A 14550-nucleotide genomic window follows, 5' to 3' on the forward strand; every position below is an offset into this window, starting at 1 on the left:
GATCGAGTCAAATTTACACAATGCCATCATTGAAGCTGACTCTGAATTGGTCATTAATGCGGCCAAGAAAATGTGTAATGGAACAGCACTTGGAAAAGTGTCGAAACATTGGAGGCTATCGCAGGTCTTTTAGCGGATTCATTCCCACTTGCGAACCCTGAGAACCGTCAGCTTCGTTCATGTGCAAAGAAAAGCCAATATGTTAGTTGATCATCTGGAAAATGAAGGAGTGCTATGTAAGGAAAGCTATATTCGGTACGATTGGGATTCTATACCCTCTGGTAAACTGCGTGATGATTGTCAACGACAGGCTGCCAAAGATATGGCACACTTCCAGACCATGAATAATGAGTAGGAGGAAGACTAGCGGAAGTAGGAGAGAGTGGAAGTCCTTGAGCCTGGTTGAAGTGTTGCAGTAAATCCTAACCATAAAAACTCAAATGAAGAGAAGAGCGAAGAAGTGAAGTGGTGATGCATAGTAACCGTTGGATCTAGAAGATCAATGGACAAGATTTGTTCATGATGGGCGACCAGGATTAAGTCACATAAGATGGAGCTAAGAAATGAACGATGGAGATTCAATCTAAGTACTGGCAGAAGGTGAAAGGCGAGAATCGATCTGGACCATCAGATCGACATGGTGGATCGACGGTGATCAGTAGACTAGCGGGAGTAGGAGAGAGCAGAAGTCCTTGAGCTTGGTTGAAATGCCACAGTAAATCCTAACCGTCGATCCCACAGTCAATGCTTACATCATAGTCAACTACGGGGGTCGAGAGCTAGTTAATCCGTATGCTAGATGAAGGGCCACAGATCGTAGGATTTAATGGCCTTCATCATCCAACGGATATCGGGCCGTAAAGAGATCGAACTTTAACCTCAAGGGCGGACCCGAACATTTATAGATTAAGGTTGTATAATCCTTATCGGCTCCATAAGGCTGTTAAATGTCGTGTAAGTGGTTCGATGCGATGTCATTGTGGACCGTCAGATCAAATGGGTTTTGATCTACGACGCTAGATCACCGAGCAGCTCTGTTGATCGGAGGAAGTATTAACCGTCGAATTGAAGGTAAGATCGATGGTGGAGATTGAGCGATAAGGCTTGGGCGAGCGGACCCGAGAAGATTATAGGCGTGGTTTCAATTTATTTGAAGTCCAGATGTTATCGCATATCACATGCGAGAGCGATGAAATCACATGATGGTGCGATGTGATATTGAGACAGTCGTTGATCTAGCGGATGAGATCAACGGTGGAAAAGGGAAATCGCATATCGCAAGTCGGGAATCCTGTGTGCATATGCTTTTGAGTCTTTGTAACTCCGCGATGCGATATATGATTTTGGGTTTTGTTGACCCTGTTGTCTGTTAACCATCAACGGGTCTGTCTTTTGCTGGTCTTTACACTTGTAAAGACGTGTACCATATGTAATCTTTTTATCAGTTAATTGAAGGCTCCACTCTTACTTGACCAAAAAAAAAATTGTGATTTTTTGTTATTTAAAATGTGTTTTTGATTGTATATATGGATTCATATAGATTCAGCATCGTGAAAAACCCTAATACAATTGTAAAGAATTCACAATTCAAATTCATAATTAAAAAACTTGTGAAATTCTAATAGAAAATATACCCTGAAAAACTTCAAAATATATAACAGATACCACAAATCAAAATAATTCCTATATTTGTCCCCAAATAGCCCATCGACGTTTCTAGGCAAAATATTCACCCCTACAACATGTCCTAGAGCCTAATTTTTCCTATATCCTAGAATCTACGTAGGTACCTGCACAACCTGGCTAATTTCGTGGGCACGACCGCGGAAGATCACCTCTTTGTGATTGGGGCTCCCTTGTTAAATCCTTTGAGTAGGGTCTGTGTCAAACTACACCTTTTTTTTGATGAAATTATTGTTGGGGTTTCTTCACAAGATTCAATATCATTTATATTTTTATTATAAAATTATCATTTGTATTGTGAATTTATCTTTGATAAAAATCATTATTTATTTATATTTTTTTTCAACGGGGAATTTCTATTTTATATTTTACAATTTGTATATTAAAATATATATATATATATATATATAAATTTTAAATTAAATAAAAAATTTATTTAAAAATAAAAATTACATTTTTTTGTCCACGAGGTTTTAGATAGACGGTGATCCGATTTAAATTAAATAATGTTTTTATTTTTAAATCAAAATTACATTTTCTTGTCCACGGGGTCGATGGTCATCGAGTACTTTGTTAAGACACTCCTTGATGTGAAGTCACCAATTCAATTCCCTACAAAAATCAAAGTGATATATTAGACATGATGAAAATGTAATCCTACCAAACTTATAAAAAAAAATTACATTCTTAATAAATAAAATTCCTAACATAAAACTTAAATAATAGGGTAAATACTACTACATCTTCTAAACTTGAAAATAAATCATATTGAAATGAAACTTTATATATCTTGATATTGAAAACTTTTGAAAGTTGTGCATTTTGTTCAAAAAAAACCAGGCGTTTCAATTGAAACAACAAATCATACTAAAATAAAATTTTAATAACACATAAATAACAAAACATCATTGTTTATTAAAACTAAATCTCCTCAATTAAATACAAATATTTAAATTTTATTGATATTGGAAAATACAATACATATTGAAATGATATTGTATCACATCATTGTTCCAAAAGATTAAGTTTATCTCATTTATATAATTAAGGAAACTATTAATTTATTAATTAAAATAGTTTTTTCTTATTTATTATATTTATATTAATTATATTTCTATTTTTTAAAATAATAAATTATATTTAAGTTAGGATATCTCATTTATTTAATCACTGAAATCATTTTTGACTTATTAATTAAAATAATTTTTAATTAATTTATTATATTTCTAAAATATTTTTTTAAATAATAACTTATATTTAAGTAAGATATTAAATAGAAAACTGATCTATATAGTAGTCCAATATTATTATCACGATTATTAAAAGGCATTAGGGTAAAGTAATACACACTACCAGTGTGTTGTTCATGTGATTGAAAAGTGGGCGTTTTTATTAGGAGCCTCCGTGACAGGGAATATTGTGGTGAATTCCACGATGGTTAGGTATTCAACTTTCCAATCACATCGAGTAGCTATATATATATATATATATATATATATAAAAGTAAAGTTTTCCAGTAAATAAAAAATCAATTATTTTTTATTAAATAAAAAACGGCTTAGATAATTTCAAATATTCTACTAAGTTTGTACAATGTTGATTATGGTCAAAAATTATCAAAATATAACCAAATCTAAATCTGGGAATAACAATGTCTAGATATGTGCAACATCCATACTAATAAACATTATAGATTGATGATTGATGGTGTTCAAAGGTGAGCACCCAATACATATTTTCATATCAAATATCACATAATAAAGATCATCATCAAGATATTGCATCAAACAAAAACCAAAGTAGAATATGCACCCTAGGTGTTGGTGAAGCCCTCTCTTGGATAGCTCATCAACAATCAAATTCTTCTCACGATAGATGTGGGTGAAAGACATATCCAAAAATTCCTCCTGCATCTCTTTAATAGGCTTCATCCAGTTGATGAAATTGTTGGGACTGAAATTTGTACCATCCCTGTACCTGGTCAATGGCCACCTTTGAATCACCAAATATCACCATTTTGTTAATGAAGAGTCATCTTATAATTTTAAGTAAATTCATGGAGATAAAATTTTGGTTATATTTTTTTTTGTTATGTAATGTGAAGACATATCATAACTCAATTGTCAAATTAAGAATGAGGATACTCATCATTGGTTGCTATCAACAAATGTTGAATCAACATTTTTATCCAAGGAAAACCACGCCACCTGGAATTACCCGTTAGTGGTCCTTAAGGCTTTCACTTCTGCCTCTGGGCCTTGAATCGCTAACTTGTTTCCATAAGTCTGAGGAAGACAAGCTCTTAGCCAAGCAAAAGTCATTTTAAGGCATACTTTAAGTAACTACTTTTGCTTGGCTGAGAGATCATCTTTCTTGGACTCAAGGAAACAAGTTAATGGCCCAAGGCCCAATAGTGAAAGCTTGTTCAATATACTCTATCTAAAATTATATTGAGGAAATTTTGGGAAATATTATGCAATTAGCTCATGATGCAATACTAACTGTAAATATGTTGACTTATGACTAGCACAACTATACAAATTAAATGGTTAATAAACATAAATGTGTAGGCATCAAAACACTTACCTTATCATACATCTCACATTACCAAAATTATGATATATACATATAAACTAAACTATAATTTTATTTTAAATAATAATAATAATATTAGTCACTTCATGCCTATGTAAATTGTGTTTTAATATATTGTATTTTCTTTACTACTACTCGCCTTCGGCCCCTGTTGAAACCCGAAGCAAGATATTAACATAGCATCCTCAAAGGGGGCTCTTCCCCCTCCACTAGATGGGGTTGTATCCTTTCATGCCCTTGTAGTTGCTCTTTCAAAAAAACCCAGATCCAAAGAAGCTCAAGCAATATTTGTGAAGAAGGCTAAAGCCATCCCTTTGGTAGCTCTCTCGACATGGGTTTTGTAGAACTACATTGACCTCTAGGATTGAACTTTGGTCTAGAAGTTTACTAGAATGTGGTCGTCTCTGTGATCTATGGAAGTCTAAATATAAAAGACTTGGAAGCCCATGATGAAAGGAAATATTGGACTATATGCTTGTGGAAATGGATTTTTTTCCTTCTTGTTTGAACATAAGGAAGATAAAGATATGATCTTCAGAAAGGGACCTTACTTCCTTGGAGCCAGAGGGATGTACCTAAACAATGGACACTGGAATTTGACCCATATGAAGATATATGAATTACAGTTCCTGTACGGGTCAAGCTCCCTCTGCTTCCACTTTCTTGTTGGAGCAATGACTATTTGCGAGTTATTGGAAATGGGGTGGGGAAATACTTCACTAGGGATGAGCCCAAAGGATCTTAGTTTACATGTGCCAAGATCTGTGTAGAGGTAGATCTAGAGGAGGGTTTTCCCTCATAAATAAAATTCACACAAGGAGATTGGAATCACTGCCAAGGCTTAGATTATGAGCAATTGTTGTTCAAATGCAAATATTACCATGAGTACAACCATTTTGCAAGATACTACAAGAAGACACAAACAGGAAAAGGGGAAAAGACATCAATAGGGCAAGAAGAGAAATGGTAGATCCATAAGAAAGGCAGAAACAAAGGAAAAGTGACAACAACCAAATCTCAATCTGTACAAGGTAAAAATGTACCCTCAACTTCGACAAATATTTGTGATGTTCTACAAACTCAAGAAGGAAATGAGGAGAAGGAAACTACACAAAGTACAAGGCAAGGGAATCCAATGGAAGGTGTTGCAAACCATGATGTAGAAGATGGGGAAATAAAAGACCATGAGATATCTTAAGAGGTGGAACATGATAGTAACATAAAACCCCCGAAACCGATTGTTAATGTGAATCAAGATGGAACATAAGGAGTTTTAGGTAGCCCAATACCCAAGTTTGGGAACAGTTCAGGTGGATTTCCAAAATTCAAAGGAGACCCCCAAAGATAATGATCTAAAAATGAAAATTGATTGTCCTCTGACACTTTGCAAAATTGAAAAATTTGGGTTTATAAACGATCACGTAGATTGTAACTTATTCAAAGTTGAATAGTTGAGTTTTCAATGAACTTAAGGATGAAACTTAATCACATGAAACCCAACATGATGAAAATGAAGAAGAGAACAACCATGTGATAATGGAGTTCATCCCTCCTGAGCTACGTCTTCGGGCCCTACTCCAATGGCTAGGTCACTTTATTAATCTTGGCAATAAAAAGAGTATATTACAAATCTTGGACTTGTAGAGTAAACCTCCTTTAAGAGTGACACTTGTTTCTCCTACAAAGAAATGTTCTCCTTCAGAGAACTCTCACTCACAAGTTAACTCAACAACAAATAAAATCATGGTGTGAAAAGAAAATTGACTCTGTCACTTAATGTGGCGACAGGTCCTTGTACTCATTCTGAGATCAAAAGCACAAAATTCAATTGCTTCATAATGAAGTGTTGAAATGGTCTTTTCTCACAAAAAAATTGAGGATAAACCAAAAATGCCTGCTCTAATGAAGAAACAACTATTGTGGATGCATCTGGAAGGCTTGGAAACCCTTGTCTAGGCTCTCTCCATGCTCAACAAGGTCTCCATATGGCCTCAAAACGGTCTCTGTCTACAACACAAAAGAACATGAATCTACAAATTGTCCTACATACAATGCTCAAATCACAAAAATAATGCTACCATTATGTTTAGAACACCCAAAAATCCCTGTGTGGGCTCTTCTTTGGCTCAAAAAGACTGAAAAATGACCAAGTTAGGCCTCCTTTTCCAATTCTCTACAATCTGTCTTGCAAAATGACAAGACTGACTAACTAGGTGATGAAATTTTCCTTTTGGCAAACCGCCAACGAAAAATTCGCTCGGGATGAACACTGATATTGTCACAAATGGTGAAAAATGTTGCCTTCTTAAATGTGCCAATAACCTCTTAAGTGTTGATTCTTTAGTCCTGATGTTGGTCACGTGGAATACATAGCTAGGGTTCGGGACACACGCTCGCCACTCTGGCCTTAGCTCTGGTTTCTATGCCTTTGATCACATTGGAGGCCATGTGGCCATGGGTTGGGGCCACACACCAGCTCCCTCCGTCGTCGGCTCTAGGTATGGTCACGGCATCATAATGGGACTAGGGTCAGGGCTTAACTACTCGCCCCTGTCGGTTTTGTTGTGGTCGTATGTGCCGCAGCGTGACCAAGGGTTGGGGCCACGTGCCCCACCCCTCCGCCCAGTCGTGCCATAAGTCAACAATAAGTATAATTGGTGCCCTATAAAGTTAAATATAATCAGTGCCCTATACAATTAACATAATGATATGACAGTCACCTAAAACAAGAATAGCATTTGACAGCTAGAAGTTTGGGCCTATCTACAAATGAGATTGTGGGAAACGCCATCTTTTTATTTTCCTTTGGACCTAGGAAGTCCCTTTTGGATTTCAATTCAGACTATGGCACCATGTCTTGAGAAGCTTCCTTTACGAATATGATTATGTGGCCATCATTGATTTGTCTGCAACCCACCGTAATTATCTTGCTCTGTGATCATGGGAAATATCCTAATGCTCATGCCCTTTGGAATGACACTTCCAGCTCCCTTACCTTAATTTGTAGGGACAATTTCAGTTCTTAGAGTAGTACAAACTGAACAATACGAGATTCATAAATTTTGGATTCTTTGTGTTGGTATTTGGCTTTGTACCCAATACATCTGTAGAAATCTGCTTTCAACCCAATACATCTATAGAAATCCTAGAGAGTCCATCTTCTCAGAGAAGCGATGATCTCATCATGAGTTTCCCCACCCAATTATGTTCAGACTTATGCTATTTTACCTACTCTAATCTATATTTTACCTTAATTTTACTTGTCATCTACCATAATGATATGTTGTATAATAATTTAAAGATGATTTCAATTTTACTTGTCATCTACCATAATGATATGTTATATAATAATTTGAAGATGATTCCAATTTTACTTGTCATCTACCATAATTATATGGTGTATAATAATTTGAAGATGATTTCTCACTCACAATCTCTTTGATTGATAAAGTAATGATCCTCAAACATACATGAGCCGTTGGGAGGACCGCGACATTGATAGGGCATTGGAGACGGGATTCGCGTCACAGATCCAGGGATTGATGGGGATTTTTTTGGACGCCAATCAATGGCATAGTATTAAACTAATTGGATAGTTTATCTTGGAAATTATGGGGTATAGGCAGTTTTAAATGAAATCTTCCACTGGCATTTGTGATCATATGCAGCTTGCTCTAGCGTGCGCTTACAGGAAGAGGGATATGTTCTCTCTACTTCAATTTTCTTTTGCGATTCTCGGCGCCCAATTTGCTTCATTATGTGGGGTGTTTTCGAGCATATCAGCAGGAAGCATGGGTGATATTTCAGAAATTAGGAATGAAGATGTTGTTGCTCCCAAGTTGCCAATACCGGGGAAGAGGAATGTGTTAGTAACGAGTGTGCTTCCTTATGTGAACAATGTTCCGCACCTCGGAAATCTGATAGGAAATGCAGCTTGCTCTGGCCTCGTCTCAACCTAGTTGTAGATACATTAGAACCCATGTCACATGCCTATGGAGTCGTCATTGTCTTCCTTATCTATGGTAGTCGTCGAGGTTCCTGATATGGTGAGAGTCTACGAGGACAAAACAGTTAAACACTTGGTTGACCTAGGTAAAGTTCCCCCTTCTTCACCTGTGATTGGCGTAATTATGGCTTATTTTGCCACAATTTTGTCTCTCCAAGGCCACAGTGGGGAAATTTATTCCCATTGACGTTGCAATCTTTTTTATTGCGAAACAAGTCCACCCATAAAACTTCTGCTCCAATTCTTTTGTTTCTCTCAACTCCCGGGCAGTTTCAGACTTTCAGTCTCCAGTCCCGTAGAATATATTGTAGGATTTTTACTGCGGCATAAAAATTTTGATCCCATTAATTGAATTTTCGTTTGAATTAGCAGATCCAATTAGTAGAATAATAAAGCCAAGGTTAGGATTGACTTGAAATTATCATTTCCTATTTCATTTTCATAGAATTACTCGGTGCAAACAAATACCAACCATGGTAGATTAGAAATTACAAATGTAACAACGAACTTCAAGCTCTTAAACCATGGGGTGGATTTTATTGATGTCAAATGCATGTGAATGGTACTATGCATCTAATAATAAGTCAATACATATTCATGTGTTAGCTAGGTAATGAAAATGGAGTAATCGTATGTATTCCAGTAGATTCGAGCCTTAAACATGGGCTGATCGTTAAATTCTTTATTTCCTATTCATACAGGAATATTATATTGAACTTCAATTAACCTGTCGCTTATCTTCGAAAAACGTATATTAATTTTCTCGAAGTTCCAGAAGATTGGTAGCTGCCCTTTTAACAGTTTCAAAAACCTTTTAATAATAATAAAAAAACAACAACAAATTTGCAAACTATTTCCCTATCTCCATTAAACTAAACAAAACAAATTTGTCGACTATTTCTATCTAACACCAAATGTCTTGCTAACAAATTTCTTACTAGATTTGAAACTTGTAGAGATGTCAAACATCTCCATTTTAAAATGGAACCAAAACTCCATTGACTGGAAGACATATTAGTGACATTTGGAAGGATAGGAAATTGGTGAATGGATGTTGGAACGATATAGGGTGGGCAAATATTTTGACAGAAATTGGGAAAGCAAGATTAGAGCGGCCAAACCCATTGTGTGGCCCGGGGAACGAGTCGTTGGCCTTATCGATCTTTATATAATATTTACTTTATTAGAAATAAGAGTTTTTAATGTTTAGTGATTTAGTTTTTCAAAATAATCGAGTTCCAAATTTGTTATTCTTTCAGTGTACCTTTGCACCTTTAGGGGCAATTGCTAGTAATAATAATGTTCCAATGAAAGACGTGTGTGGGCATGTGTTACCAAGTAGTTCCAAGGAAAAAGAAACGACATTCCAGTCGAGGCATTCCAATCGGAGCATTCCAACCACTACTTGCTTGAGGAAATTAAAGACAATTGTTGCTACGACTCAGAGAAAGGTACATCCCACTGTTTAAGAAACCGTCAAACCATTTAAAAAACCTCCTAACTTACCTCTACTCAACACCTACACCTGTAACCATGATCAAACGATGAACGCAAGAAGGTACAAAGTGAAATTCTTCCTAAAAAACACCTTACTGCATAATAATTAATCCCATAATCTAACATCAAAATCAAAATCAACGACACAAGAAGTTACAGAGTGGCACATCCCTCTTCACAAAGGAACGCCTTAGGGCGAAATGATTAAATTAAATGACCCTTCAAATTTAACGAGCTAAACACTATGAAAAATAAAGAATTTATGATGAAATAACACTCTATTTCTAGAGTTTCAATGGATTTTAAAATAATTTAAATCATTAATTTTCTTAAATAAAATAAGAATTTTATGATTTTATATTTTTAAAAATTATAAGTTTAAATTGTTTAATTTATAAAGTTTGAAAATCTAATTTTTAGAGTGTTAATACATTTATACATTTAAAAAATACATTTTAAACAATAATAAATTATAATCTCATTTAAAATTATATTACTGAATTTTAAATAAAAAACCATTTTTCTATTAATTAAACTATAACCACTCATTTTTATCAATTAAATATAAAATATTAACTATAAATAAAAATCGCATTAAATACCGAACACATTATTAAAATATGAATTAAAAAATGAGACGTAAAATACAGGGATTATTATTAATAAAATATCAAATACCGAACACATTATTAAAATATGAATTAAAAAATGATACGTAAAATACAGGGATTATTATTAATAAAGTATTAGCTTCTACTCATCCTTGGTTTCACGTTTACATTTTTTGGAAAAAATTGATGGGAGAGATTACGCTTATCATTTAGGTCATTATAATTGACCTTTTTCCATATTTTAATATTTCATGAATATTAAAAGGGTTAGAATGATGAAATCGGTTGTTAAAATTATGTTTATTTATTTAAATTATTTTACGAACTTCATTATTTTAAAATTGTATTTTTTGCGAGAGATTGATGTTTGCATCGTAAAGACTTTCGTGTTTATGTCCTATATAAAATGTGAATGTGCGACTTGAATTAATATTTAATAATGTTATGATTTTAAACTAAATAATTATTATTAATAAAAATATTATAGGTAATTAAATTGGTATTAAAGAAGTTTTATAATTTAATAGTTGAGGTTTTGTTTTTTGTTTCACTGTATTAAAGTGCAGTTTAAATGTTTTAAGTTTTTATTTTTTAGTTATAATTTTAGAGTAATTTGGTTTAAAATAAAGATTTGTAGAATTGTAAGTTTGAATTATGTAGTTTACATAATTTAAAGGTTTTACAGGTTTTTAGGGTACTAAATCTATTCATGCGTTTAAATAAAGAAAAATTGTAATTTCACATAGAAAAGAATTGTATTCTCTTATTACTATGAAAAAAGTCAAAAACCTAAAACAATTACATTGTGTCTCTCAAAAAGCAATGACCCATCCCTTAAGGGTGGTGATTCATAAAATTGATTATTACATAGAGATCACTAAGATAAATGAGGTTCACAATGCAATACTCACCACAAGGGTATATAGTGAACATGTCACTCATTTATTTTAGAATACAGAGAAAATTACAAGATAGGTAACACTAAAAGGCATGGACCCACCAAGCTAGAAAGGTCCATTGTGTGATAGTCACAAGAAGGATCTATAATGAGGATGTCACTTTGTTATACCCAAGTGTGTCAAAAAAACATTGAGTGGTTTTAACCAAGGGCTCTCATACATAAGTTGACCTCTTGGTATATTGTGACCTTAAATCAAATTATTATAATCAATCAAAAGCTTATCTCAGGTCCATAGTTAAATAGTCATTAAAGGGTCCATAATAAGTATGTCACTTAGTTATAAAATACATAATAACATCTAAATATTTCTTTATAATTTTAACTAACATATATATTTTATTAATAGTTTAATTATCGTTCATATATATATGAACATCTTCAAAATCAACAGAGATTAATATTAAAAAACATATTTTTACGCGGAATGTGGTTTATATTGGAATTGGGGTCGAGAAATTTCAATTCTATATGTATGCTTTGTATGTTTTATACTAAACAAAACCATTATATTTAATTTAAAATTATTATGTAATGAAAGTTTCTTTAAAAAACACATGGATCTGAAATTGTGATTCTTTTATCTAGTATGAAATATTGATAAGATCAAAAAGATCAAATATGTTTTTTTATAGTCACTCTTTAATATAGATATAATTTGATATGATTTATTTTTTAATATAGATATAATTTGACATGATTTAATGGTTAAGAACAAGTCTTTCCTCATGAGAAATTAGAGATATACTTTATAAATTAAGATTTAGAAATCATTACGCTGTCAAAGACTGTCTATTTTAAATTCCAAGTAATCAAAAAGAAAATATTATTTTCTTATAATAATTTTAGTATATAGTGGAAAGACATTTCATTTTAAGACACACACATCTTTCAAATATCAACTACACAATTTTCATTATGAAATTTTTTTTGTATAAATAAAATATTAACATCATCCTTTATAAATTAATTCAACTATAATGTAAGTGCTAAATACCTTTCCCAATTTACAATAGCAAATAGGCTACCTACATTTCCCAATTTACATTTACCATATAAAACTTAAAAAAAATCTCTTTTAAATAATATTATGCAAACGTTAAATGAAAATTAATAATAATTTTATTTAAGAAATATTGTTGGTTAGTAGAATAAAATAAAAATATAAGATATATGACAAAGATACTTCCAAAATATATATTTCTTACCAATTTTAAATATGCCACTTATGCATGAATATGATTGGGTGGGAGAAAGGGTGTGATTGAATTAAACATAACCTTGCTGATCAACTTGCCATACCAACTCCATGGTTGATTCAACTAAAGATATAACCCTTTCATGGGTGCCATTCCCTCAAGAACACCATCTTTTATGTATATGCACCAAATAAGAGCCACTCCATTTATATGTACATGCACCAAATAAGAGTCACTACCACTACATTTCATCTACATGCCCCAAACAAGAGCCACTCCATGTGAAATGCTAAGAGTTGTTGTTGAGGGTTATGCCCTCCTTAGTCCTTTCCTATCAATAGTAGTACCTTTCACATAAAGCACACATAAGGAAGGCCATAATTAAGGCAACTTCCTACTCTCACCCTATGGGTTGTTCCTAAGGACACCATGTATGGGTTGGTTATGGAGAGGCCACCCTCTCCAACTTAGAGGTGAGAGATGAAAATTTCCTCGAGGATTGATCCACCTTGTCATGCACCTCCTTTAAATAGATTAAGCTATCATGTTGGTGTTTTTAAGTGACTTTTCTCATGGTAGCTTTTTGTTGGTTGTGCTTTTGATCTAGGATGAATATGAACAAACAAATGGTTGAATTTTTGAAATGTAATGTTTGGCTCCAAAAGTGACAACTTGGCTTCCCTCCAAGTCAAGTTGGCACTATCCAAGAGACATGTCCATTAACCCAATAGAGGCTACTATATAAATACAACTCGGACTCACTCATTTGGACATTTGCATTCTCACACACAAGACAGTTTCTGGGAAAGTAAGTGACAAACAAGAAGAATGAAGTAGAACGAAGGAGGCCAAAATATCTCTTTTCTCTCTCTCCCGTGACTCGCACGTGTGGATTAGTCTCCCTCTTTGTAGTTTGCATTTTTCTGGGGCAACTATTGCAGGGAGACTGCATTATTGGGGCAACTGTTGCAAGAACAAAATTTTTAGGGCAACTAGCTATTGAAAGAGGGTCGAAATCCTCTGTTAGAGAGGCAAAGCCAAGTGAAAAATTATATTGGGTGAATTGAATTGGAGGAGAAGGCTAGGCTTAACCATAGGTCTAGGTGTGTTTCTCATTGAAGAAGAAAAATTTCACTATTGAAAAAGTTTGTTGTGTTTTTCCACTTTGTGGGTTTTACCAGGGTGAATCTTACCTTCTTTTGTATGTTGTAATCTTTATCGTTTCACTATTCTTTATGGTTGAATTTCTAAAGTATAATTGTTAAATGATAGATATACTAGAATAAGTTAAAATAAGATATACATCAAAAGTAATTATCAGAATTTCAAAACTATTGGGCTAACCATGATGGTACACTACTACACCAAGGGCACTTTTGAGACATTTTTTTAAGACAAAAGAAATCTTTCCTCTCAAAAACTCATTTTTTTATTTTAGTTATTTTACATTAAAAATTAATATCAATTGATTTGTCTTAAATATAGACTTTAAGACAAAAATAGGTTGAGACAAAAATATTTTAAGACAACTTTATATTTAAGACAAAAATAGTTTAAGACAAAAATAGTTTAAGACAAAAATATTTTAAGACAAAAGTAGTTTGAGACAAAAATATTTTAAGACAAAACTTTATATTTAAGACAAAAATAATTTAAGACGAAAATATTTTGAGACAAAACTTTATATTTAAGACAAAAGTAGTTTGAGACAAAAATTTAAAGACAAAACTTTATATTTAAGACAAAAATAGTTTAAGACAAAATTATTTTAAGACAAAAACAATTTAAGACAAAATTATTTTAAGACAAAACTTTATATTTAAGACAAAAGTAGTTTGAGACAAAAATTTAAAGACAAAACTTTATATTTAAGACAAAAATAGTTTAAGACAAAACAATTTAAGACAAAATTATTTTAAGACAAAACTTTATATTTAAGACAAAAGCATTTTGAGACAAAAATATTTTAAGACAAAACTTTATATTTAATACAATGACCAC

This window comes from Pinus tabuliformis, chromosome 2_1 (genome assembly GCF_031772625.1).
Source record: "Pinus tabuliformis cultivar Carrire ecotype Pingquan chromosome 2_1, CPIR1, whole genome shotgun sequence".
Lineage (NCBI taxonomy): Eukaryota > Viridiplantae > Streptophyta > Pinopsida > Pinales > Pinaceae > Pinus > Pinus tabuliformis.